Here is a 9,839-nt window from a genome sequence, read left to right as displayed (position 1 = left end):
CATGCTATGTTGAAGTGCTGGCTTCTCTGACAACAATGCAGCAGCCAGTATGTCCTCCTTCTAACTTTACATTCTGCTCCTGAATGCTCTGGATTTGTTTGGACCAGATAAAGTAGGCGCTTTTAAGACACCCCCACAAGGCCGTTTTGGATGCCCCTCGGTTTGTCAGATATGAGAGCAGTTATCAGGTCAAACCAACAGGTGTTGCAGCGATGGAAGTGTAACACCGGGAAGGTTGCGGCCGTAACCGGGGGATAAAAATCAAACTAGAAATGAATTGAAGTTATTTGTTCTTTTAAAAAGAGGACGTTTTCCTTCTGATCTCAGTGATGACGTGGAGAAATAGCCGATCAGTGGTGGTCTTGACCGGTCTTTATTTGAAATCCTGAGACTGAGACCTTCAAAAAGTGGTCCTGAGACCAAGACTGATTTGGAGTACTACAACACTAGTGCTTTGTTCTGCACTTTGTGTTTCAGGATCCCTGATACTCTCAGAAATACTACAAACACTGTCTCGTATTCTGTGATGTGACGTCTCCACACATGAAGTCGTTTTCTGACTTTAGTTTGAATCATCCGTTTTCACGTCTAAAAGGAAGGTCACCTCTTTTTCTTGACATATACCAAAAACCAAGTCTGCTTATCACTCTTAGATACCACAAATTAAAATGTGTTTTATTATTCATGCTCTCAGACTTTACCCCTGCAGTGTTTGTTCTAAAGCAGAGTTTGTTCTCAGGTTCTCTCTAATACAGTTTCTATCTCCTGATAGTTTTTGTGGGTGGAAACTTGTCTCACAGTGAATATCTTCCACCATCACACATCCACACTAAACCCTGCTACTTCCTTCTTCAAAGTGTCAGATCTTATCCAAGCAGCATCCTCCGGTGTTGACCAATGAAGCCGATGCAAAACAACAACCTGCAGTGCCTCGGGTGTCCACTAGAGGCTGGCTGCAGAAAAGCACATGAAGTCACATACACACCCATACTAAAAAAGCCTGTTTACATTTTTGAGTCTTTAAAATGATTACAGTTGGATAGAATCGTGATCAGATGATTTTTAGACGTTGAGATATGTTGAGGTTTTTATTTTTTCTTCTGAAAGTTATGAATGTTGATGGTTGTTCCTGATGTGCTCTGTGTTTCAGCGGTTCAGGATCTCTGGGATGTGACGTACTCTTCTAAGCAGATCTGTGCCCGTAAAGGATTGACTGTGGAGATGAGCTGCACCTTTCCATACCCAGAGGGAATAAATGAGGAAGTTAACACACTTCAGGAAACATTTTGGTCTACTGATGATCCTGAATATGAAGTGGATGTTAAAGAAGACTCCAAGTATTCAGGCCGTGTGCAGAATACCTGTGTGGGGAACAAGTGTACTCTGAGAATCACAGACGTGAGAGAGACAGACAGGGCTGTATACATGTTCATATTGAAAACAAACATCAGCAGATATTTAAGTAGATCTGGGGTCTACCTGATTGTCACAGGTAATATTTCACACTTTATTCTCTGAGCTCACAGTTTATAATAATATGTTGTATATTAATGTATTTACTACATGTTTGTGTGCTGATATTTCTACACATGTTCAGATCTCCAGGTGCAGGTGATCAGACAAGCGGCTCGACTCTTTTCTTGTCTCAACGGATGTTCTAAAGAAACCATCTGGTTCAAGAATGGAGAGGAAATCAAAAATGAAACATCATCTCATTATTCATCAGAGCAGGTTCTTCAGACAGACAGTTATTCCTGTGCTGTACGAGGACATGAGAAGTTCCCGTCTCCTCCAGTGTGTGAGTTTATTTACAGTCTTCACTGATTCACACCATCACACGGAGCCTTTAAAGGTCCAATCAGTGAGATGTGTAGAGAGTGAGATGATAAAGTGAGCTTACTATCTGATCAGACATTAAGGAAACATGCTATGTTGAAGTGCTGGCTTCTCTGACAACAATGCAGCAGCCAGTATGTCAGTGATGATCAAATGATCCGCTCAAACGGTCGGTTCGACTAACTTAAGGATAGCAACGTCATCTCACAGCCTGCTGTAGTCTCAGTTAGGGCTGCACGATATTGAGAAAAAAATGACATTTCAATATTTTTGTTTCCTGCGATATATGTTAACTGCTTCACTCTGTTCAGCTGAATTCTCCCTGAAATGATGATTACACACACACACACAGAGAGAGAGAGAGAGACAGAGAGAGAGAGAGAGAGAGAGAGAGAGAGAGAGAGAGAGAGAGAGAGAGAGAGAGAGAGAGAGAGAGAGAGAGAGAGAGACAGACAGAGAGACAGAGACAGAGAGACAGAGACAGAGACAGAGAGAGAGAGAGAGAGAGAGACAGAGAGAGACAGAGACAGAGAGAGAGAGACAGAGAGAGAGAGAGAGAGAGAGAGAGAACACACACAGGCTGAGCAGACGCACAATGGATCACAGAGTTTGTCCTCCTCCTGCGTTTTGACTTTTTTGTAGTCTTGAGTAATCAGCTGCCAGAGATGTGAATCAATGAAGAGTAATGTTTAGAGACATTTCTAGAACAAGCACAATGCATTTTGTGAAGATGCTCCACCTCAGAAAGAGAAAAATTGTGATTTCTGCAGGAAGCAAAGCAAACTTTAAGCAACGGATTACTTCGACATTAAACTACCACTGTTTCAAGTTTTATGGCAGCTCATGGAATCATAAGGCGTGGGAAGGAGGACGTGAAATAAACAATAAAATGGGCTATCAGAAGATCGAAACTTAGACCTCCAAAACAAAACCGAGAGCCCGTTCTGACTGAAGACAAAGTTGAAGGCACAGATCTGGAGGCCGCTGCCTTTAACCCTGAAAGTGTTAAATAAAGCCCCTTATGTGATATTAACTAAAGCAAACTGTCAGATTGTATAAATCCCTGCTCCTCTCCGCTCACATTCACCGCTCTCTCTCTCTCAGTCGCTCGACCACTCACGCTGCACGTCGCTCTGCCCGGCCCTGATAACAGCAGGTGAGATGACAGAGCGCTGAGAAGGTGTTCTCACTATGAGAGTTGTTGCATAATGTGGTAAAAGATATAAATATATACTCATTTAGATCTATCAGTAATGTGAACGGGCTTAGACAGGATACATAAACTTCATTGAAAGGCTCAAATATGTTTTTTGGCTCCAGACAGATTTGTTTTTTCTTCACATCGCATATCCTTGCGTTGTGAGTATTGCGCATGCGCACATCTCGATGACGATGCTGAAACGATATATCGTGCAGCCCTAGTCTCAGTCAGTCTGTGAACTTGTCCATTCAGACTCTGTGAAACAGCGTTGCGTTAAACACTGCAGATATAGTGCACGCTAAATGCACGCTCCACTTTTCTCTTCCATCAGGTGCAGCAGGAGCAGTCAGAGATAAACACGTCCAATGACAAACAGGCTGATTGTATTCAGTGTCTAATATTTTCAAAGCTAAATCAAGAGAAAAATTGTTTTGAGGAATAATAATTTAATTAAATATTATTATCAAATAAAAATTCTCTGTTGGATTTTAGTTATTAGTCTATAATGTTATAATGCAGGGGGGGTCTGGGCACTGCTACCTTTAAAACAATAAAGGCGAGCAAATATATATATATTTTTACAATTTCTCAATTTCCTGATCTGTGTCAGGAAAACAGGAAAGTGGGACACAGGTGCGGACCCAGGGGTGTCTTAAAGTTTTCCAAGAAGGATAACCACAAAAATCGCAAGCGATAGATTGGAGGGGGGGTAGGGAACAATGAAAATAGTCTAGAGCCAAAACATTCCTCTAACTAATGCACAGAAAATGATCAACTAAACCACTGCTGCCAGGCAGCTGACTCAAAACTAAATTGACCGGGAGACCCAGAAACAATTCACGAAAGTAAAGGCTGCCAGGAAGGCCTTCAAACTCAACACAAAAGGCTGGGGTATATCAACTACCCAGCACCCCAAGTTACTTTGGTAATAGACACAAATACACAGGAAGTTGTTTGTTGGTGTTTATGAACACACAGACAACAAGAGACACCACAGGGAGAAGCTCTCACTACCTCTGAAGGTGAGATAATGAGTCAGCACAGAGTACTGAACTCCAGGAGTATATAGAAGCTCCCCACACCTGGTTTTAATCAAGGCCAATCAGCCACAAACACACCTGACTCTGCACTTAGGTGATTCATTCACCAACCCCAGTGAGAAGCCAGAGAGTGTGTCCTTACAATCTGATAAAATTATTCAATCTGTGATTTAAATATCTTGATTCAACAGAACATAATGCCTTCTTAATTAAATGTACTGTAACAGATGTGTATGCGACACAAAAACACTATTTGTTTAATTTTGTGTCGGAAAGGACACTGGAATACTCACATTATGTTAATTTCAGAAATGACACTGTCTCTCTGACACTACCTTCTGGGCTTCACGGCTATCAGACTTATGTGCTAGCATATTTGAAAGTCCGGCCTCCACGGTGTCTATCAAGAAAAAAGCTGGCCCTTGTGCAAATGTAGTTGATGACCCCTGCAGTATGTCCTCCTTCTAACTTTAGATTCTGGTCCTGAATGCTCTGGATTTGTTTGCACATCATTTTATGAAACTTGCATCTAAAGGGTTAAAATCCTGAAAATAATTGAATATTTGATAGTTTTGATTAGGACTGAAGTTGATTGAAAGATTTAACCCCAAAAAAGTGGAAAAAAAACATTGTTCTAATTATCTTCACAGCTGTTTTAGGGAGCGGATATTTCTGTCAACGAGTGGCTCAAGAGGGTAGTAAATTTGTACTCAGTGTATCATAGAACTATTCAAAAAAATGAAATTGGAATTTCAAAATGTATCATACCATATGCACTAACACAGTCAAAGTGATTGTTAAAGGAAACTGAAAAATTCATTGAGTGATACCAGAGGGTTAAATGGTACCTCCATTTTCATATGTGCAGGTTATCAGAGAGTTTCCTGATTATCTGTCTCACTGTTACATTTTTCTGCAAATATAAAAACTTTTATTCAGCAGGTATGATCGTCAGTTTCAGAACCAAAGCTGTTCAATATAACACGTCCACCTTCATCTGATGTGAGGTCTCTCTGATTCTCCTCCAGATGCTCCAAAGCCTCTTTCTGTGTCAGTGAGTTCCCACGATGAGATAGTGGAGGGCACTTCAGTCAATCTGACCTGTAGCAGTGATGCTAACCCAGCAGCTAATTACACCTGGTACAAGGCGGATGGACCTCTAAACCCTAATCACACATATCCAGGAGCTACGCTTGTCTTCAGCTCCATCGAGTCCTCTGACTTTGGGGAGTTTTACTGTGAAGCTGAGAACACGCTGGGGAGAACGACCTCCAAACGCATCTCTGTCAACCTAACATGTGAGTCAAACACTCATCATTAAATAGAGTGAGATGAAGCTACTGCTACCTACCAACCAAGCTGAAGTGTTAAATCCTGCAGTTCCTCGACTGTCCACTAGAGGCTGGCTACAGAAGAACAGGAAGTCACATACACACCCATTCTAAAAAGCCTGTTTTTACAGCAGAGATGAACATGTTTACAGCCTGGTTCAAAAAACCAAATAGGTGTGATTAGCTCATGTCTGGATGGACACACACTGTACGGGGGGTGAATGTTTTGATGACTCATCAGTTTTGATTTGATGAAGGATAAGAGTTATTCACAATAAGGCGTGTAGCTGACCTGATTGACAGGTGGGCGCGGTGTAACGGTTTGTCAGGAGGTTTAAAACCCGCCTCAGCTCCAGCTCTCAGCCGGTCGTTAGGTTGACTGAAAGTTAGACTGAGACAGCGTTTCCAGCATGGAGACCGCCATCGATGGGACTCCAGCGCCCCCTGCAGGAACAGAGGGGGGACGTCACTCAGGCTTCAAACATTCATATTTACAGTCCATTCTACCGACCTACCAACTGAACAATCACCCAAACCACCAACTCTTAAAGTGCTTCCACACTTTACACAAAACTGAAAACCTCCTGAAGTGTTCAGGAGGATATCAGGAGCAATCTTCCTGAAATGATCTAGAAACTTTAAGCAGTGCAGATGTGAAAATGTCTTAATCATTTCCTCCTCCATGGTGTCAGACTGACTGAATGATGAACAGAGGGTATAACAAAGAGGAAAAGTGATTTTTCTGTCTAATCCTTCCAGTGAAGTGTCTCACATATCGCTCTTTCATTCTTAGGGAACTCACTAAAAATCATCACCAGGTGGACTCTGCTGCTCCTCTTGTTGAGTCCTCTGATTCCCCTGACTCTGTGGCTGAGGTAAAACCATCAACATTCATTCTGTTGTTTATGACTCCCATCATGTTAAACTGGGAATTTATTGTTTTATGATTTAACCCAGGTGGAAGAAAACTGTGAACTCCACCACTGAACCAGACGAACCTGCAGAGATGATCGAGGTAAGAGAGAGAGACAGAGAGAGAGAGAGAGAGACAGAGAGAGACAGAGAGAGAGAGAGAGAGAGAGATACAGAGGGAGAGAGAGAGAGAAAGACAGAGAGAGAGAGAGAGAGAGAGAGAGAGAGAGAACGAGACAGACAGAGACAGAGAGAGAGAGAGAGAGAGAGAGAGAGAGAGAACGAGACAGACAGAGAGAGAGAGAGACAGAGAGAGAGAGAGAGAGAGATACAGAGAGAGGGAGAGAGAGAGAGAGAGAAAGACAGAGAGAGAGAGAGCGAGGGAGAGAGAGAGAGACAGAGAGAGAGAGACAGAGAGAGAGAGGGAGAGACAGAGAGAGAGAGAGAGAGAGAGAGACAGAGAGAGAGAGAGAGAGAGAGAGCGAGGGAGAGAGAGAGAGAGAGAGAGAGAGAGAGAGACAGAGAGAGAGAGAGAGAGAGAGATACAGAGGGAGAGAGAGAGAGAAAGACAGAGAGAGAGAGAGAGAGAGAGAACGAGACAGACAGAGAGAGAGAGAGAGAGACAGAGAGAGAGAGAACGAGACAGACAGAGAGAGAGAGAGAGAGAGAGAGAGAGAGAGAGAGAGAGAGAGAGAGAGAGAGAACGAGACAGACAGAGAGAGAGAGATACAGAGAGAGGTTTGGTTTTCAAAATACCTTTTATTTTACCACTACCAGGAGAAAATTATAACACTGTCACATCATCACTCAGATCAAGAGAAGGAAATAAATAAATAAATAAAAAATAAAACATAAAACAAAACAAGTGCAACAAAAATCACAACATCAACAAAAACAACATTTACTGCATCAAAAATGAATAATCAGCTCTCCATCCCCACCCACAGAGCACAAAGCTTCTTCCACAGCCCATACACTATTAAAGTCTTGCACATTGTCCATCATTTGATAATAGGCAAATTCTACCTTTAGTCTGGCCTTCAAAAGTCCCTCCAGAACCAGCACCGGTTCCACACAGCCAGTACCCTGAGCTCGGTTCTTGCGTGTAAGCCAAATGGCCAACTTAGCCGAGCCAGATAAAAAGTTCATCAGTGTATGTACAGTCTTTTTCTTTGCAGAATACTTTGGCCCAAAAACAAACACTGCATAAGAGAAATCCTCCCCGAGAGCTTCAAAGAAGCTTTTCATAAGGACAAACAAGAGTGAGAGCCTGGGACACTCAACAAACAGATGAGACAAAGTTTCAGTTAGTGAACAAAACAAACACTCCTCTCCCACCCCTGGATCAATGTGCGCTCTGTATCTGTTCGTGGCTATAACCCCATGCACAACTCTCCACTGGAGATCTGCTGTTCTCTTCTCAACAGGCAGCTTGTACAGGGACCGCCAGCTGCCTTTCGGGGAAACCTCCGGGCCAAAAAACTCGATCCACCTCGACTCTTTCACTCCCGACAGATCACGAAGATGTAGGACCTTAACACAGGACTGATAGAGTGCCTTTTTCCCTGCATCCTGGAACTTTCCCAGAACAGGAGTACTAAAGGACAGCAGTCCACCTCCTCTTTCCTGCCACTCCCCGACATCTGGGGTAACAGACAAAGATGGGAAGCTGTATTCGCCCTCTTCACTCCACTGCTCACACAGATTCTCAATGTTTAGAAATGTCACAAGTTTTACTGGAAGTGCAGCAAAGACTTCCTCCACCACTCTTTCAACCACCCGGCTGGAGGTGATATTGGTCCTTTCTTTGAGGGCGTCCAGGGTCAGTCTTACCAGGTGACCCAGTTTTGTGCAGCCTGCCTCTCTGAAACTGGCCCGGAGACTGGCTGACTGCAAAGTTGGAGTCCTTATAAAATCATTAAAAAATAACGGTTCCTCAAAGATCCACATTCCCAGACTCTCAGTTTTTTCCCTTTTGAATGTGTACATTTTCCATGCCTGCATTACAGACATATAAAAGGATGTTAATCCAGTGAGATCCACCTCCTCAAGCTTTAACAGAAAGAGCTGCTTAGTGTACCCCAGCCGTCCAGCTCTCCTCAGCAGCAGTCGAGCGATGTCCATCCAGCTGGGACCACAAGTGAAAAGGAGTCTCTGTGCAGTCTGGAGTCTGAATGAGGCAATTTTTGACTGAATGTCTATAAGTCCATGTCCCCCTTCAGCCACCGGCAGGTAGAGGACTGCCGCCTGGACCCAGTGTTTGCCTGACCAGAAGAAGTCCAGGATGGCCCTTTGAATGTCCTCCACCAGCCCTCTTGGAGGTGTCAAAGCCACAAGTCTGTGCCAGAGAGTCGAGGCAACCAAGTTATTGACCACCAGAACTCTTCCCCTATACGACAACTGGGGTAGCAACCATTTCCATTTAGACAACCGAGCGCACACTTTCTCCCTAACTCCCTCCCAGTTTTTACTTTTAAAGCCCTCGGTACCCAAATAAACCCCCAACACCTTCAACCCCTCCCTCCCCCACTCAAGTCCACCCGGCAGACTGGGCACTGCCTGGTCCCTCCACTCTCCCACCAGTAAGGCACCACTTTTTTCCCAGTTCACCCGTGCAGCTGTTGCCCTTTCATACAGGGACAGGGTGTCCCGCAGACACCGAACGTCCCCCTGATTGGAGATGAAGATGTTTACATCATCAGCATAGGCAGAAATTGTAGGGGGACATTCAATGCTACAGGCCGCGGGCAAAGAAAGCCCGCTGAGCCGGTCCCTCAACCTGCACAGCAAGGGCTCAATAGCCAAGCTGTACAGCTGGCCGGAGATGGGACAACCTTGTCTGATCCCTCGCCGTACAGGGATTGGCCGACTCAACCCCGCCCCCATCTTCACCAAACACTGTGCATCCTGATACAACAAACCAACTAATGACACAAAACCATCCCCAAAACCAAAAGACCTCAGTGCAGAAAACAAATACGAGTGATCCACCCTGTCAAACGCCTTCTCTTGATCCAGAGACACAATGCCAACATTTAGATTATAGATTTTACACACATCAATGACATCTCTGATAAGAAAAACATTATCCATGATTGTCCGGTCTGGAACACAGTAACTCTGGTCTTTATGGACCACACTTCCCAGAACGTCCTTTAGTCTGTTCGATAAAGCTCTGGAGAGGATCTTGTAGTCCGCACAAAGCAAAGCAACCGGCCTCCAGTTTTTTAACAATGCCAGGTCACCTTTCTTGGGGAGCAAGGAAAGAACTGCTCTCTTACAAGAACCAGGAAGAGACCCGGTCCTGCAACACTCCATTAAAACACTATGCAGGTCAGACCCAAGGATATTCCAGAACCTCTTAAAAAAGTCTGTGGACAACCCATCTATTCCAGGTGCTCTTCCTGTTGCCATCTGAGTGACAGCAGCAGTGAGCTCCTCCAGAGACAGCTCCCCTTCCAGAAGAGACCTCTCCTCCACACTGAGCTGAGGGAGACCCTCCAGGAGCTCCCTGCGACA

The sequence above is a fragment of the Labrus bergylta genome, chromosome 6 (assembly GCF_963930695.1).
Source record: "Labrus bergylta chromosome 6, fLabBer1.1, whole genome shotgun sequence".
Lineage (NCBI taxonomy): Eukaryota > Metazoa > Chordata > Actinopteri > Labriformes > Labridae > Labrus > Labrus bergylta.
This window is presented reverse-complemented; position numbering follows the sequence as displayed.